The 18,332-nt window shown below is 38.8% G+C and overlaps 1 long non-coding RNA gene across 2 annotated transcripts; it reads right to left on the bottom strand.

Annotated features, from left to right (window-relative positions):
* Nucleotides 1–1,675: 1,675 nt before the first annotated feature.
* Nucleotides 1,676–4,261, bottom strand: LOC129369116 (uncharacterized). Of its 2 annotated transcripts, XR_008606922.1 has the most exons (4): nucleotides 4,107–4,261; nucleotides 3,049–3,140; nucleotides 2,393–2,483; nucleotides 1,676–2,231 (listed from the first exon to the last, which is right to left on the bottom strand). It is a non-coding gene; the product is annotated as an uncharacterized LOC129369116 (long non-coding RNA). The 2 variants fall into 2 exon arrangements; XR_008606921.1 differs by having other exon boundaries at nucleotides 3,049–4,261.
* Nucleotides 4,262–18,332: the final 14,071 nt, after the last annotated feature.

Genomic DNA, 18,332 nt, shown 5'->3' with positions numbered 1-18,332 from the left:
TTCCTCCGCCTTTGATTTACATCCGCTGTATTAAAACCCAGGGCATCCTGCGCTGAGAAAACACAGCGTCTTCATTTCTTTGAGTAAATTTAAGTGCAGCGAGTTCGTCCTGGCGTGTTCAGTGTCAGGTTCTGCAGACTCCCCAGCGTGCCGGCCCACCTAGTGTGACACTGCACCTCGTAAAGAAATCAAGCCGGCGTTTTGGGAAAAGCCTTTTCTCCCCTCCCACCCCCCCGAGCGAGTGTTGGGTTTCACTACCAGTCTGTGGATTCAGTCAGAGTGAAACAAGCCCTCCTAACAAAGCCGGGGCAATTCAGCTTCGCGGAAGAGAATACAAACACACATTCTCACTCTGCGCAAGGTTCTCTGGTCTTGATCACACTCCGTGTGCAAACTGTACACAGTTATTCCCTTTCGCCATTATTTTCTGTGGATTAACATCTGCCACAACTTTGGAAGGGTTTGCCAGTGACAGAGATGAAACAAGATGTGCAGTGAGCCTGTGTCAATGTTAAACATCATTTTGAAGGGTTGCCAGAAAAACAAATCAGGCCTGCTGTTTTGAATATAGTCCCAAAGAGTAGATACTGGTGAAGAAACACAACACAAAATCTTTGAAAATACGACTTCCTTGGAATGTCTTATATGCATTTATGACATTTCTATTGTTTCTGGATACATTTATGAAAGTGTAACACATTTTATTGTGATCCTTTACTTTGTATTGCTTTTTTGCAAAAAAAAAAAAAAAACCTGGAACCTTTTCAGGCTGTATGTTTTCTTCTTCACGTTGGTCCATCCATCCTATACTTTCTTGACATCAGAAGAGGTGAGAGTACTGATCATGTTTCTACACTGAAAAAAATAAGTCATTGGATGAACATAAAAAAATTATGGAAAGGATTTCCACCTGATTACTTTGCTTTATTTCAGCACCATGTACTTGTGTTACTCCTATTTAAAGCAAATGTGTTAGGTCAACCTAATTTATTAAGATTATTCCAATGTAAAGCAAATGTGTTGGCTCAACTTGTCACAATGGTGATTCAATGGGTGATTCTAAATCAAACATGTTGGCTCAACGTATTATATTGTGGTTATTCTTATATAAATTAAATGAGTTGGCAAAACATAATTCATTAAGGTTGTTCTAATTTAAACCAAATATGTTGGCTTAACCAGAATTATGGTAATGCAATGGATGATTGTAAATCAAATGAGTTGGCTCTACTCCATTCATTAAGGTTATTCAAATTCAAATGAAATGTGTTGGCTCAACATATGTTTTAAAGGTTCCTTTAACTCAGTTACTATAGCGTGACCCAGTGTAATGCAATACAGCCAGTCCAACTAATCTGCAATGTTTAGGACCAAATCATTGATGTAACTTCATTAAGATGAATATAAATCTAGTTGAAACCACCTTATTTTACAGTGGTACCTTCACACTACCTGATTCAGTAGGTCCAACTCACTAAAAGTAAGTTAGCTCAACAAATATGCTTCATGCTAAAAGACAGCTAGTTATACGTGTGGAAATCCTTTCCATTATTTCATGACGTTAATTCAAAGACATATTTTCAAGCGTTAATCAAGCATTTTAAGATAGCACTAGGTGAAAGTGTAGGAAGAACACTCAACAATTAGAAAAGGTACAACACAATTGCATTTTCAGAATTGTTATACATCGTTTTTTTACACAGCACAAAACACAGCTGAGTTGGACATTGAAATAAAAAAACAACTACAAAAAGGTTACAGTTTCATTTCCCAGCCAATTCTTTACAACATAAAACATGTCAGTATAGTTGCTCAACTTAGAGAACTGTAACAATATAAATCTTTTCTACTGCAGACTTTAAACACTCATTTTCCATATGAAACTTTACTCAACTGAGCGGCGAGTTTCATATTGAGAACTTGTGCTTTCTTTGATAAGTTCTTTCCATCCAATTTCATTATTATTTTCTGTATTACTTCAAAGGTATGCTTGAGTTACTGAGCAAGTTGAGTGCTGAACGCACTAAACTTGAGGGTAGCTCAAGTTTAGTGCGTAGATTAGTCCCAGCAGCATCACTATTGCAGAAGATACACTGCCCAAGCTGTTCATAACTTCCACCTCCTCCAGGACAATCCCAACATCCAGATGTGCATCGGCAGCCTCTGCACCCTCTGCTCAAATGACGATTCCGAGGACAGTCTCGGCTTTGGCCATTTCATTCATCAACGTCCTAAGGGAGTTAGGGAAGGGTATTGGGGGGAGACAATTCACATGTAATTAAATAAATAAATTAGACTGACATTGATTGAATCACTCATGGACCTTAGTTGGTGAAAGTATTTTAACAACTCTTAGGAGTTCTATTGTCAACACAAAGAGAATTTAACATACCATGTACTCCCTCACCAGCTTCTTTGGATCTTCATTTAGGTACACACAGACCTTTGAGGATGCACTCTCGTCTGACCTCAGCAGTGTCTTCCTAAATATGCAGATCAAAAAACAATGAGAACAATCTCAAAACTCCAGCAGTATAGGTTCACACACTTGAAAACATAGCTACATTCAAAGGAAGTCACAACAAAAGTGATCAGTGGCTTGCAGTCTGTTTGAAAGATATTTAAAATTGTTGGTATCCCTTCATTATGCCATGACTAAAATGGAGTTTAACATTTTATTTAAACATCTAACTGAAGCTGTTAGATGTTTAAATAAAGACATGAATATATTACCAAAGAAATATGTGAAAAGTACAGAATGGTCAACACAGTCTATATCCTTCTACTTAAATGAATATGCAAAGCATTCCATGTCTTACAAGTACATGGACAGTCTATGTGTGGGCATGGATAACGTCGCATATGCCGGTGTTTAAGTGTAAAATGTTTTAACAGGTCATATCTACGAGACAGAGAGAGACTACACTACTTACATTTCCACATCCCCACGCAAATAAAACAGACTGGCCAAATAAATGTTTAGCTGAACTCTAGCTTTATAAGCTCTCTAACACTACATTCAGTCACTTTAGATCTGGCAAAACTTACTATTAGCCACTGAAATCTATAACTTGATAGCCGATGAGCCCCTTGACCAGTACTTAAGCAGGTGGATTACAGACAGGTGATCAGGTGATGTTCTGAAAGAGATCAGATATATTTTCAGCCATTAAAATATGCAATTCATACTGAACTGAGTTGTATCTTTTAGTACAAGTCCCTTGAATGCCTCATGAATAAAACCACAGGACACATGCAAGCACATATGTGCAGAACAATGGTGAATTGAACATGGTAGAAAGCAATAGTAACATAGGTCAAAATGAGCACAAACAATCAACACAAAAAACATCAACATTTCAAAATTAAACCAATGAACTTCAATATTGTTTCTGAGCTACAATTATTTGGGGACAACAAAGAAGAGTCCAAAAAAAACCCAACATCTTTACAGCAGAGGAATATGTATTTTAAAGAAAAAAAATAGAAAGCTCAAGTCTGTAATAATGGATAATCCATTGAGAGTTTTAGCCTGACAAAATATACTAGAAATCCATAACTAACAGGTATTTTAGGAACATTTAACAAAGCTCAGAAAGCAATGCTTTCTGCAGGTTTCACCGACTGAAATGTAGGACTTTTTATTACCATAATTAATTAAGAATCTCGATGATTATAGAAAGGTACCAAAGTGTGTGTATCTACATTTACCTCCATAGTAACATTACTGAAATAGAATTAAAATAGTTAGAAATAGACTGATGTTAGATCCGTGTGTTAAAAATCCACTAAACCTCCAGGGAGCTCAGGAGGAGCAAAACTGTGACATTTCTGGGGTCCATTTGTGTCTCTGGCAGCAGCTTTGTACACTACATATGGCTCTGCAGACTTTTTTCGCACAGAATGTACCTAACATGGTGCGGCGATAAATGTAAACTTACCAATGATATCACATATAGCTATCTGCCTTAACCTAACCGACTTAATCTACAGAACATGAAATAATGTGACACAAGTATGGAACAAGTAGAAAATGGTGCAAATGTAGAGACATTTTAAGTTACATATTTTTATATGGATTTAGATGAAAATAGTTTGACTCTTACCTTCTTCAAATTAAGTGGATGCACGCCAGGAATCTCCCCTCTGCCCTTGAAAAAACCCAATAAGGTGCAAGCCAGTTATCTCGCGTGATTTTCCGTAATCTCTTGATCTGGATCCTCTTCAGCGGGAGATGAGTCTGACACAATAGCGCTTTGGAACTGACGTCACTGTGTTTTTTTATTAGATTAACTTTGACAAATATTGATATTGAATAAAAAAAAACCAAACACACACACACACACATATATATATATATATATATATATATATATATATATATATATATATATATAGCTCCTAGGCCTCTGGTAGAGGACCCGAGCTCAGAGGATAAGAACCACCCGCGGTGGGTATATATATGTTAATTAGATGTTAATTAGATGTATTCAAGTTGAGATAACGTCATTCAATCACGTTAGTCCAGTTGAGAGAAAAAAACCGATTGTCTCGCGTGTTCTCGCGTGATATCCCGTGATCTCACTCGTTGTCGTCAGCACAATATCAGTCTGACTATAATGAATCATGTTAGCTCAACATGATTCAATTTTATAAATGTGAAGTCGTGGAATATCTTGTTTATCCAACATGATTTTATCACGTTTTTGCTTCAAACCCAACATTATTGTGTGAATGGTACATGATATTCTTTTGTTAATGTAATACGCCCCGACGTTCTTTTTTTTGGCGGAAGATCTAGCTGACGTAATTGAATCACGTTATCTCACCTTGAATACATTTTATTCCATTTGCGAGAGAAAACCGATTGTCTCGCGTATTCTCGCGTGATAGCCCGTGATTCCCCGTAATCTTGCGTGAACTTGCGTGATATCCCGTGATCTCACTCGTGGTCTTCAGCATAGGATCGGTCTGACTATAATGAATCATGTTCTCTCAACATGATTCAATTTTATAAACGTTGAAGTTGTGGAATATCTTGTTTATGCAACATGATTGTATCATGTTTTTGGCTCAAACATGCAATTATTTAGTTAACAGTACATGATATTCTTTTGTTAATGTGATAACCCCCGAGGTTCCTTTTTTACAGTGTATAGTTTCCTCTCTCAGCAGATATGCGCTTCATTGAAGTTGTCTCGAGCAACACTGTGCACCCAAAACTACCCCAGGCACTTTCTTTTACATGATCCTCACCTTGTGAAGGTCAGATTATGTTTTTTACTTCGCTTTCATGTAGATCAGCACATGCTTGACAATTCTTTTTTTAATAGAATCGAGCTGGGGCTACATTTTCGGTTCCTTTTGCATGTAAAATGACTAAAAATCCCATAAAAGAAACAAGTTTTTGACCTCAGAAGGCCTATAAGATGTGTGTGCAGTTATCACTGCTATGGATTAGAGATTTCAGTGACAAATGTGCAAAGAAACCATCTAATGGAGATGATCTCAGATTGTTCAAATCTGAGATCGTGAGAGATTACCTTTCCCAATGACTTGTGCAGCACATTGTGAACTAAATGTACAATAACATAAAAACCCAAAGAAAGTCCATAAAAATAGCAAAAAGAAAACAAACAGCACAAGTTTTGTGGTAGTGAGCAATAAATAGTAGCAGGAAGATTGTTCAAATTCAGATCCTTTGAGCCTTTGTGTTATGCCCATGATGGTGTTTTTCCAACAGAAGTGAATTTAATTTATTTTGATACTGCAGCGTACCATCAAAATACCAGAGATAAAGATCAGTCACTCGCAGTTATTTTTAACACTTGCTGAACAAGTTTGATCCGGGAATAGTCGAGCATAGAGCTGAATGAGATAAAAATGTAGCGTTTTTTTATGCACAATCCCAGCGCTAAAGCAAGTGAGTCATTCAATCCACGGGAGTCTGACTGTTGCAGTGCCTCTCACTAAACTGCCCTGCACCATTTTTATCCTCAGCTCAATGAAAATGCATGAATGCAAATGCTACTTTCAGCATGGAAATACAAGACATTAGCAACACTGCACCATTTAACTCTGTGATTTTAAACACGTGCGTTAACAATTGCTCAAAGGTTGTTGTTTCAGCAACGTTTCGCATCATGTTAGAAGATGAGAACATTGTCAAAGCACAACATCAATTGTGCACATTCCTACCTACATAATGGCATGGCAAAAGAAGGGACTCTATCATTTGATCATTGGTTTAGCTGAAAGGTCTGAACTGATAGCTGATATGCAGCAGCCAAGAATTACTGGTCTTCTGTTCCATATTGAGTTCACTCCATTTTGCATGCACCTCCTGTTTACCAGGTTGACAGGACAAACAGCATGGGCTAAACGTTAACACTGGTCTGAAAAAAAAAAAGGTTCCTGGATTCAATGCCGATTATTTCCATATCATCATCTAAAGCCAATCAGACAAAGAGCAAGAGCCACATTTTTTACCAAGTTACTGCAAAGAGCCACATCATATGCATGGGGACACATGAACATCAACTCATCCCTTCCTCATACTCACATACTTTTACTCAGCCAGATTTATTGTAAATTTCACACACTATTTTAACACTACAAAGACCACAGGCCAGACATTTTCAACAATGAACACTGTGCACTTCCTCATGCAAACAAACTCTGTTTAACCAAATAAACAAACAATAATAGAACAATTTACAATATATTTTTGGTTAGGGGTGAGCGGAGGTTTGCATGAGAGCAGATGGCGAACGACTGGAAAGAGTAAGGCTGCAAGAGAAACAAAGACTGTTTTTTGTTTGTGTTGTTTTGGTGTGGTTACGGCCAACAGTAATGGCGTGCTGCTGTTCTCAATAAATGACAGTTCATTTAACTACTTCAGGTCATTATTGCACGTCTGGCAGAATGCGACTATATGAACGTAAGAGCCGCATGGAACCGGTCAAGGAGCCGCATGCGGCTCGCGAGCCGCGGGTTGGCCATCTCTGATCTAAACCTTACCAACACTCACCCCAACTCTTATTAGCCACACCTGAGACAGACAAAACGTGACTTTCCTTCTTCTCAGACCAGAGCACTTTCTTTCACGTGGTGTGTTCCACATGCCTCGTGGCAAACTAAAAATTAATTGTCTCAGGATTTATAGTTCTGCCTTTGCCACTCCCCTGCAAAGGCCAGATTTGGGAAGTTTATTTTCTGTCGGCAGATTTCTGCTCCCTGAACTGTAGATGACTGCACCTCTTCCAGAGTTACCAAGGGCTTCTTCTCTGCTTTGCTGATTAACACGCCTCTTGGTCAGTCTGTCAGATTAGGTGAATATTGTTTTCAACATATTGACCTTTCTGCCATGTTCCTTGGTCTCGACGATTCTTACGTTCCAAAACAAACCTCTTTGCTCAACAAGATGTTGAGTTGGGATTTTTTTTTTCTGCATAAGCATGCACAAAACCTGTGATTTGTTTCATTAGAATTACTTTAATTTTTTTTTTATGTTACTGAGTTTTTGGACACAATTGGAGAACTAAATTATACAGACTTGACAGAGAGTATTTGTCAAGTCTCCTGATGATGCACACCTCTGCTTTCTGTGCTTTCTTGTGGTTTTAGTTTTGGATTTGATCACAAATTCACTTTACACTGACAAGCGTTCTAAACGCATACCTGCAGGGATCCTGCTCTCAGGACAAACATTATGTAGGTAGGAAGGAAGGTATAAGCTGAGTCAAAGCTACACCTGCAGGAAACAAAACAACACCGTGGTCCTGACTGCCCTGTCCAACTTGTGAATTTGTTTACAAATTTCTTTATTCTGTCATATTACAATAAATTATGCACAACAAAGATAATTCTCAGTCCATTCCTGTCAGATGTGCAGTCAGAAGGGAAAGGTGATGTCAACACCACCACTGCGCCTGTTGAATGAGTGCAAAATATCAGTTGAAATAGTAATTAAGACGTTACAGAAAATGCATTTCTCTGCTTGTCACCTGTGAGATGATTATCTTGTCTCCCCTAATTACAAAAGTTACTGCAAGTGACTCAACATACCGACCTGGCTCCACCTGAGCTCAGCTAAATATTTCTGGTTTTGTTGTGGCTTCACCTCTGCAGGCCCTTATGGTTTCAAACGACAACAAAAACATGTTCTTAATCGCTCCAGGTGTGTTTCAAAACAAAATCTTTGCAGTATTCTGGTTCAAGGTATGTGCATTGCTATCCTCTTAGCGAAAAGCGCTATCGTATATGCACAGGCGGGATTTAATTCCTCTTAGTATGCTGCCGCCATTTGTGACCTTCAGTATTTGTTCTGCTACTTTTGTGTCTTTTTGTGTCATATTTTTTTGTTAATTTGTTTCGAAATCCAGCGGACCAAACGTGTATCTAATGTCAAAATCTTATTTTTAGTCAAAAATACATGAACTTTAAAAAAAAAGACGCTTTGTAAGATAAGAAGTTGAAACACAAGATAATGTGTTCACCGGTGTAAACAGATTGTATCAGTGTTCTTCTGACACTATGAAGCAGTTCTATGGTTCTTTGGTCAGAAGAACCATAGAACCACACTGTTCTATGGTATCTTTATAAATTATTAAATTTCTTTAATAATAAATTTGAAGTGAATGTTGGATCTTTCATGATTGCAAACTGCGTCTTTACTCAGGAGCTTCGACATTATCTAAAATAGTTTCCAACTTTAAAATGTGGGGAAAAAAATGATAATAAAAAATCCTGAGCTAACCCCAACCTTTGCTTTTGATATTATCAACTTTCTGTTGCACAACCATAATTAACTCCTGCCCGTTATTAAAGATTAAGTCTGTATGATAAGACTTGTTTTGCTGGAAGGCAAGTTTCTCTTGACACGACTTAAAAGACCGACATGTCCTGTGAAAACATTGTTTATTTTTCACACCTGGGCGTGTTTACAGCTGTAAGTTTGATAAGTGCCTCCCCTTCTGTGACTGGCTGTGGTCCAATGGAAGCAAATGTGAACAAATGATTTTTCTTTGCAACTTTTATGTCTTGTACAATGTTGTGTTTTACGTGGTTTCCATCCGATACTCAACAAATTAACTTTATTAGTTTCCCAGCTCCGGGGAAATTAGGGAGATTTTAGTGAGTGGATTATGTTCTTAATGAAATCACGCAACATTTTATTGCTAACTTGTCTTGCGGGATCTGTCGTTTTGCACAAACGAGATGCATATGAATTGAAAGATGACACTGCACAAACCAAAAGCTTATTTTTGAATTATAAGAGTAAACAAACTTGAACCATCATGTTATTGCTGTAAAGTTATACTGAAGCAGACACATTTCCTGGCGCATGTTTTTCATCTTTTACCCCCGGTGGCTCAGCGTAAGGCCCAGGACTGTAACTTAGACATATCATCCATGTGTGGGTCCAACTTCTTGGGAATACGCATGGGTACTATGATACACTATGATTTAGAGAAAAGATAAATGTACCAATAAAATTATATCTACAACCTCTTAGTGAAGTCACAACTTTTGAACTGAGGTCAAATGCTAAGTGGAGGACAAAGCACATTTCCTGAGTAATCGTTCATTTTCATAATCGTTTTCATGTAATGACTGGACAAAGCATCAGCTGGGAATTATTTGGTAATGTTTTGGCTGTTTTCTGCTGCTCTCCCACTGGTGGATAGCTCAGCAACCGCTGCGTTAACTCCACCTGCCATGGGCGACGTCCTTGCCCCTGAATGAAAAGGGAAAGTAGCGAGGAAAACAGTTCTGAGGATTTAAGAGCGCTGCTCAAAACCTCTCAAAGGCCGCTCAGTGGGGAAGGTGCTCTTTAAAAACAGATTATTTCTTTAGAAAAGCGCGCGTGCTTATTAAAGTTGCGACAGCAGTCAGTAAATGCTTGTACTTTCCCCCGTCAATTACGCTGAATGTAGCGACACAACAACAACAACGAGCTCACGCCAGATGATTCCCAACATGCCACTGAGGAGGGGGGAAATAATTCAGTTATGATGACATGTTCAGTGGTAATTGTATAGTGCTCCCTTCAAACACACGATCTGAACAGCAGGATGTGTTCAAGCTGTGATAATGACTGAGCTCTGGACCTCTCGCTGCGAGGGGAAAGAGGGGAAATGATTGCAGACTAATACACCATAAGGAAAGTGGTGCTCATAAATGTATTATTACAAGTGTTGTTGAGAAGTGATCTTTGCCCTTTAGACCTTTTTGAGCAGCCATTCATTGGTCCACATTCTCATGATTGCATGTGAATATTTGTGTGTGAAGTCTTTGTGTATTTTGAGCTTACTTTTGTGCTCTGGAACGTAGTGGAAAACCTTCCTTGGAGGGAAGGGGGGGGCTGAGTTTTAGACCTGCCTCCAGCTTTCTGCTGGTTAATTTCCACTGGAATTCCACCTAACCTCACCTATTGAATGCAGTGTAAACATGTTTCAGCAACATCCAGAGCCGCAGATTTGTCTCTTCACTGACTCACTGGCGACAAAGCGTTTCGAAGTGCGTTTAGGTGGGGTATCACCACACAACGTGAGGTTTACACAGACACTTTATGAATCAAGAGGCCATGTGATGCAACAATGCAGCATGTTGCGTTTAATATGTACGGGCTCTTTGAAGTTGAATACTTGCAGCGTGAGTTCACTGAGAGCGTGGCTTACAGTGCTCCTCATGTGGTTCGAGCGCCACGTCGATTATGCTTTAAAATTTTTGAGAAAGCAAAGCAAATTGCGAGTGAAATGTCAAAACTGTCTGTAGTTTGCACTAGATGTGGCTTTTTAACCATCTCCAGACTGAAAGATGTTTGATGGCAAGTCGAGTTTGACACTTCTGTTTGAGTTGCACATAATTAACACAATTCATTCACACTTGACGTAAGAATTGTGCCCTGAAGACTTAAACTTGACTCGACTGTATTTTACGTAAGGAAGAATGAAATGAAGCTGGTATGTGAGCTTCAGACTGCAGCTGCTGTGCATGCGTTCCTCTGAAAGGAAGATCTTGATTATTTGCCAGTGATGTTTGGATTAGTTGCTGTTAATGGTTGCTATCAATCTGTTTATGTGAGCGATAGCATCACAATCAAGACCACATGGATGAACTCTTTACAGCATTAAACAACTTTGTTTACGTCTCAGAATAAAATGAACACAACCAAGCGCCAACATTCTGCTAAGCTAGATGTGACATTATGAGGGCACGTTCTATATTAATTGATTCTACAAGTCTTGTACTAATCAAGCCTGGGTATGTTTGTGAAACTGAATCAAAAAAATTTGGTTGAACGCAACTAGTTCACTCTTTATAAGTGGCACAATTTTATTGCTTTATATAATACCAAAAATGTTTGAATAACTTTTTCCCAAAATTAAACCATAATTTAAAAAGTATGTTTACTGCTAATATAAACTGAAGGAAACAGTTTTTTTTTATGTGTAAAAGATCCATCAGATGAAGGCTTCCCTTCCATGAAAGAAAGGTGGTAATGTAAAACTAATAAGCAAAATGCATTCAAAGCAAACTTCTATGACAATTATACAAGCGATTTAATCAAAGTTGAGCTAGTGATGTCAAATTAAAACAGGGTGACAGCTACTTCCATTGTTAAATATGAGCTTTCCAGGTAGTGCGAACTGAAGTCTAGTGCCAGATACAATGTCGAATGGGCTCTTGCATAAGCTCATTTATTACAGGTAAACTTTGGGTGTGAAATCAATTTGCATTTATCTCACCTGCACAGGACACTAATTAACCCAAGGTCAGAACCTGAGGTCACAGGTCAGCATTCATGCGGACACTGCGCACTGTGATAAGTGCTCGGGTCTGTGTTTGTGTTTGTGCTTACCAGAACGCTTGTGTGGCCATCAGCCGGGTGGACGGGATAGTTTTGACAGGCCCACAATGAAAGGTACACACAGATTAGGCCGTGTGTGTGTGCAAGGAGAGCGTCTTTAGCCAAGAGTTTTCAAACACACCTGGAAGATGGTCCTGCAAGAGATAAAAGCTCTAAAAACTTCTGCAGTTAATACCATTAGTCAAAGGCGTGACATTTGGGACTGAACAGCCTTTCAACTTATATTCTCAGTCCTTTGGCAGAGTGGAAAGAAGTCATGAAAGCAGTTCTAGATGTACTGTAGTTATCTCTCTCTTTGTAGACTTCCTAATGTTACAGTGCATCTGAGTTGCACTTTGATTTATTAATGTCTACCATTTAAATATAAATCCTGGTGTCCTGTTGATTCCAGCATTTGGATAATCTTACTGTCCAGTCACTAAAACCTGTAAGAGCGTCATCATGAGGCATTTACCTAATTTCTGTTTCAACAGAGACACATCTTTGAGGCTATGTCCTCCAAGTCTGCAATTACCTTCCTGCAATTGAATGTTAACTTAAATCTAAAAGAACTTGGATCAAATGTCCATAGAAAGTAATTAGTCATTTTCTGCACCATAGAGTACTCGATAGTCCAGCACGCAGCTGTAGGAAACACCTGTCTTTCATACATGATTATGAATGAGTCATTATCTCTAGAAATATCAGGTTTATTTTATTATTAACAATCGCTTTTACATTATTGCAATAGCCTACAGGCCCAGATGTGCAGAAATCATGGAAGAACCCAAAATCTTATTGCATTTTTCCTAAGTAATTTGGTCAAAAGGTACATCAGTGGATTAAAGGATAATTTGATCCAATAAACAGAATCAACTGCATCCTTGCCGCAGCATACATGCACCAAGTTCCTACACATAATGTATGTTTCAAATTTTCTCATGTAAAACTGGAAGACTCAGAGAGAGAACAGGGGATGTCGCATGATTCGTTCACTCAAAGCAGAATGGATTTCTTTTTCGGTCTCCTGGTAAACTGAACTTCAGTTTAATTACTCTGATTCGTTCTGTGTGACTTGCTCACACAGCATTTAATGTTATTCCTTTGGAGCCGGTTTTAGCAATTCTGAATATGATCAATGCTGACAAGACTAGCCTTTGGTCAGGTTAAAAGGACACAAGAGTTCCCTCTCTCTCACTCCTTCTCTGAATTTGTCTCCTTTCCTGACCACATGGGCTTGTGAACTCTTTGAACTGCAGAGTACACAACAAGAAGAAGAAAAAAAGAAAACGCTCTTACTGGAAAAGACCAACACGGATAAAGTGAAGAGTGAAAGAAAAAGTGAATATGTGCAGCAAATGAAAAGGGAAAGTTGTTTTCCTTCTTGCTAAAGCCACTTGAACTTTAGCTCCTTCTCTGTCGAAAACTTTCTGTTTATGTCCGCAGAATAACGAGAGGGAAGAACTGAGGAGGAGTGCGGCGGAGCGATGAAGGGCCGGCGGACGCGCGCGGCCTCTGAGCGGCACGCTCCACACAGCTGGCCAGGGTTAACAGCTGTGACACTGATTGGCTTATGATTTATACAGTCACTATTAGGGGTGACTGAATGCATCTGTGCTCTATAAAGTCCAAGAGGCTGTCAGATGTCTTCACTGTAGGCCGCTTATCAGGCTTGAACTACAAATCGTTTAAAAATGCTACGGAACGACGTTTGTAAGCTTCCACTCCAGATATTTGGGAGAAGGAGCGGGAGGAGAAGGTGTCTGGTCAGACAGATGTCCCCAGATGTTCTGCATGCACACAAAGAAGGCTTTGTGCACAGTAAGACTGTGCTTTCACTCTGAAGGGAGGCTGTCTTTCTATACATAGATAATTTATTGTCCATGTGCACTGAATGAAACAGGGGAAAGTTGTGTCCCAAGACGTGAATCAAATTTTGCGACAGATTCGTGAACTACTCGGAGGTTGTTCTTAATTCAGTGATAAGCGAGTACTTGAGAGCAGTAAAAGTTCCTTCTGACCCCCTCAATATTAGAAACCCAGCAAAAGTCATGTTAAAAACAATGTAAACACGCGCTTAAATGCATTTTCTTAGAATTTGGCACTACTTAAGGATACATAAAGAAATTTTCCAAATCAGATTTATTTCCTAAGGTGTAGTTCTAGGACAAAATAATCAACCAAGCACAAATTTTCATGCTTTTTGTCAATGCATTTACTGGCTCAGATATCTAGGTGTTGTCCAGTTTCTCTAAGATTTACTCAGCCTGACCCAGACCTCTCGTTGAACCTACTGGGATGTCCAATCTCCTCGGAAAATATCATAAATGTTTTATATTTGTAAATAATCTCCACTGCAAACCTGAGGAACTCTAGATTGTTTCCAAATAGCTTCGCAATCTTTCTCAGACTAATGGGCGACACCAATAATTTCCCTAAAATGACATTGGAAAGTTTTTTTGATTTAACACTCACTTCAATCATCCAGTATAAAGCTAGAATCAGTATTTTTTTTATCAAGGACCTCACTGCAAACAGTCTGAAAGCAGACAGCTCAACTAATCAACAGCATTTGAGACTCTACAAAATGTACAGAATACCAATAAACACAAGGAGACGTGTTTATTTACTTACTTTCAACAAAGATTTGACTAAAAATGACAACAAATAAACCTCATAAATATTATTATGATCCTAATATTAATTATGACATATTATTAATTTCCCCTTCTGTTTTAAGTAAAAGCAGTTGGCCCACAGATGACATTCACATTTAAATACTTTGAGATGGAGGATTTTAATTTTTTTTAAATCAGAAATTTCTTACGTTCCAAAATCCACTCAACGCATGTGACATCGCCTGTATCAGGGCGAGTCACCCTGGGAAGGAATTACTCATGTCTGACTCATTTTGTCTAGACTCGCATCATATAATGATGATGATTGATTTTGCTGCGGAAAATTTTGACCACAACTTTTAATTATATCACCGGTTGTCTTAAAAAAATAAAAAATAAAAAACCCCGGCAAAATTAAAGAAGTCCGGTTGAGCATACATTGAGATGAAGAGGTGATAACTCTTAAAATCCATTTGTTCACCGGGTTCTCAGGTTCAAAACATACTAGACTCGGTGGTGTCTCACATCTTCATCATACTCAACTTATCCAATATAGGATTGCAGAAGTATTGCAGACGTCCCTATTTCCAGTAACACTCCTAAACTCCAAACGGGACATGTCAAGATAGTCCCCAACTACTTAGACTACTTAGTACTACTAACAGGTTGAGGTTCTGTCCCAAAAGGAAATGTCCAAGATGTGTCTAAATCAGCTGCCCAGTCAACATTACTTGACCCCTTTGACACAGAGCAGCAGTGGCTCTTCATCAGGCTCGTGGAATAAATTTAGTGTATTACATGATATTACGCTATGCTTGACTTCTACTGCTTTAGCTATGACTAGTTATACAAAAGCATATTCATCAAAAGCATAATCACACTGCCAAGCTTACCGGGAATTAAAAAGAGTGTTTAAAAAGCATTTATGCATTTTAAACACATTTATTTATAACCATGGTCTTTGCACAGTTTAAGCAGTGAATATAATAAGTATGCACCGTTATTTATCCTTGCTAAGCAGTACCTCAATTTAATCATGGCAGAAATGTGCTGAAGTGTTCAACCATCAAAGTGTTACTGATAAAAGCATACTTCCACTGATCTTTTCTGAGTAATTTACTTTACAGTAAATAAGAGAACTTAAGATGTTAACCTACATAGAAGTACCCTGCAGAGCTAATCACTCCCGTCCTAATACTTACAGGCAGCTTTAGCTCTCTTGGACGTTAAAGGAAAAGAGTGTATTCTGGCAGAAGGGAGTGTGAGAGGCGGAAAGGAGGAGAGGGAACACAGGAAAAGAATGTGCTTATTTGCACCAGGTGATAAAAGACAGCGCCAGTCAGCCATTAGGCTTCTGGTAACAGAATGTTTCTGGAAAATTATACATAGTTAAAGCAATGTGATATTCAGTCACTGTCAATCATTGACACACGTAGGAAAGCATATACTAATGGTTTAAAGGCAACTTAAAATGTAAAAAAAAACAAAAAAAACACCATTTATTGAAAAACATCCGTTGTCTTGGTCTAAGATGGAAAAGAAGTGAATAACTCTGAAGTAAAAAGGAAAATGGTAAGTTGGTCTTCGATATTTTTATAAATACAAATCTGAGAAATGTGGTGTTCTTGTATATCCATCCTTCTTAGAACTAGCTGTTGTTGCAAATCTAGAGACCGGCATTGCTGCCCATTCTTTGCAGCTTGTAGAGATTGAATGGAAAGCATCAGTGAACATCAGTTTTAAAGCTCTGCCACGAATTTTGTCTTTTATTTAGGTCAAGTCTTTGTCTGGATCATTCTAGCAATATGCTTTGAGCTAAACCATTCCATCCTAGGACTGACAATATATTCATGCATGAAAGTGAACCTCCACACCAGTCTTTTTAAACCTATGACTGATTTTCTACTGGGATTATTTACTATTTAGCCAACATCTGTGTAGCTTTCTTGTCCTTGCAGAAGAAAAGCTTTCCCACAGCATAACATTCACTATGTTTTACAATTGGGCTGTGAGTCTCAGGGGATATGTGGTGTTTGTTTTTAACCGCATTGCATGAGGCCCAAAAAAATCAGTTTTAGTCTCATTTGACCAAAGCACTTTATAGGTTCACACAAAAGTGGATCCTATAAACTAGCTGGGTGATTTCTGGGTAAATTAGTTTTTGGAGGGGTGGAGCAGAGAACCTGCTGCTCTTAAAACCTGAGAAACCCATACATATGTTTCCTTTCACTTTATTTTTATTTTATTGCTATAAGCGCGTGAACAAAGTTTGAAGTTGTAACAAAATGTGAAATGGGGTGTGAATACTTTTGCGATGCCCTGCACCTCGTCCATTATGCAAAGAGCCGCAGGAAGTAAGCCGCACACCTCCAACCTTCTTAGCAATGTCACCAAGCTCTGTGACCACATCCTGCCGTTTGTGTGGAAAACTACTCGTGGAGTCGCATGAAATCAGAGCGCGGGCACTCGTAGCACGATTGCCCATGACGGAAAAAAGGCCAAACATTGACTAAACTAAACACTAAGGCTACACTGTAAACAGCTGCAGTGACTACTCCCCATGTCTTCTTCTTGACAAAGTGGTTGCTCGGGGGAGTGTTTGCTGGAGGATTAGAGCGCGCTTGCCGTCACCCCACCACCTCACTACATATCGGAATCACCCTGGTTTCCTGTGGACATAATGGTGTTTACAAAGCTGTGTCAATGCGCAGATTGTTGCAGGGGAGGCTGCTTATTGTACGCTCAGTAGAGAGGCTTCATTAAAGTGCATGTGTTTAGATACCAGCGAGTATGGAGTCAGCACAAACTGGGATGTGTTCACATGTGCTGCATCCTCTTTAACCTTGCCCACTTGAGCACACTTTGGCCAATGCATACACTCTGAGTCAGCAGAAACAGAAGCTTGGTGACACTGCTAATGAACCCAAGTGTTATTTTTCAATTTACCCCTTGCCAGGCAGAGGAACTCCTCTCAGCCACCGATTCAGTTACATGAAACCTTTTCCTCCTTTAAAAGCCGCCATTCTTATTATCAATCACTCACTCTGTATGTCTGCTTTCCTGCTTGGTCATGCCTCAGTTCTCAGTTTGCCCACTTCCCCTAAGCCCCCACCTTCACCTCTGAATGCACGATAAGGTATGACCGACAGCAGTCCAGCCCTATATTAACAGATGCATAGCTGTAAAACTAATGTCAGTACTTATCAGCTCTTCTACGCTTCCGTAGTGTCGATCAATCTGTCAGCATTCAGGAGGCAGATAAAACGCTGCTACTCCTGCAGCAGACTGTCCAGAAGAGGGCATCATTTCTGTATGAAGATAATGTCACGTTAGATGGTGCAACTAGGCAATTGGATGTTTTTTTGTTTTGTTTTGTTTTTTTTGTTTTTTTTGGGGGGGTGGGGGGGGTAATTTTTGTTATCAACATAGTTGTTGTAATAGATAACGTCATAAAATTTAAACAAAATTAATAAAAGGCATAAACTTTGCTTATTTTAAAGTAAATAATTTAGACAAAGAGAGGAACATTATAATATAGTGCAACTAATGAAAGTATGCACTTTGATATGATGAAATACCTCTTTTTTGAACGCAACAGCAGTTTGGACATTTATATGGAAAGTGTGCACATCATCATCACCTCTCAAGAGAGTCGTACGTCCTCTCTCTAGACAGACCGACAGACAGGAGTACTGATGCCAAAAAATACATTAGGATGTTCTTTGATTTAAAAACGGAATGTTTTTTTCAGAATCTCTTTAGTGTATAAAAAAATATAATTGTTTCCCAAATTCCACATTACAGATTGTAAAATAAATTTCATATTCCTCAGAAAACTGCAATGAGCTCTCATATTTAGC

The sequence above is a fragment of the Poeciliopsis prolifica genome, unplaced genomic scaffold (genome assembly GCF_027474105.1).
Source record: "Poeciliopsis prolifica strain line A6 unplaced genomic scaffold, Auburn_PproV2 SCAFFOLD020, whole genome shotgun sequence".
Taxonomy (NCBI): Eukaryota; Metazoa; Chordata; class Actinopteri; order Cyprinodontiformes; family Poeciliidae; genus Poeciliopsis; species Poeciliopsis prolifica.
This window is presented reverse-complemented; position numbering and strand designations above follow the sequence as displayed.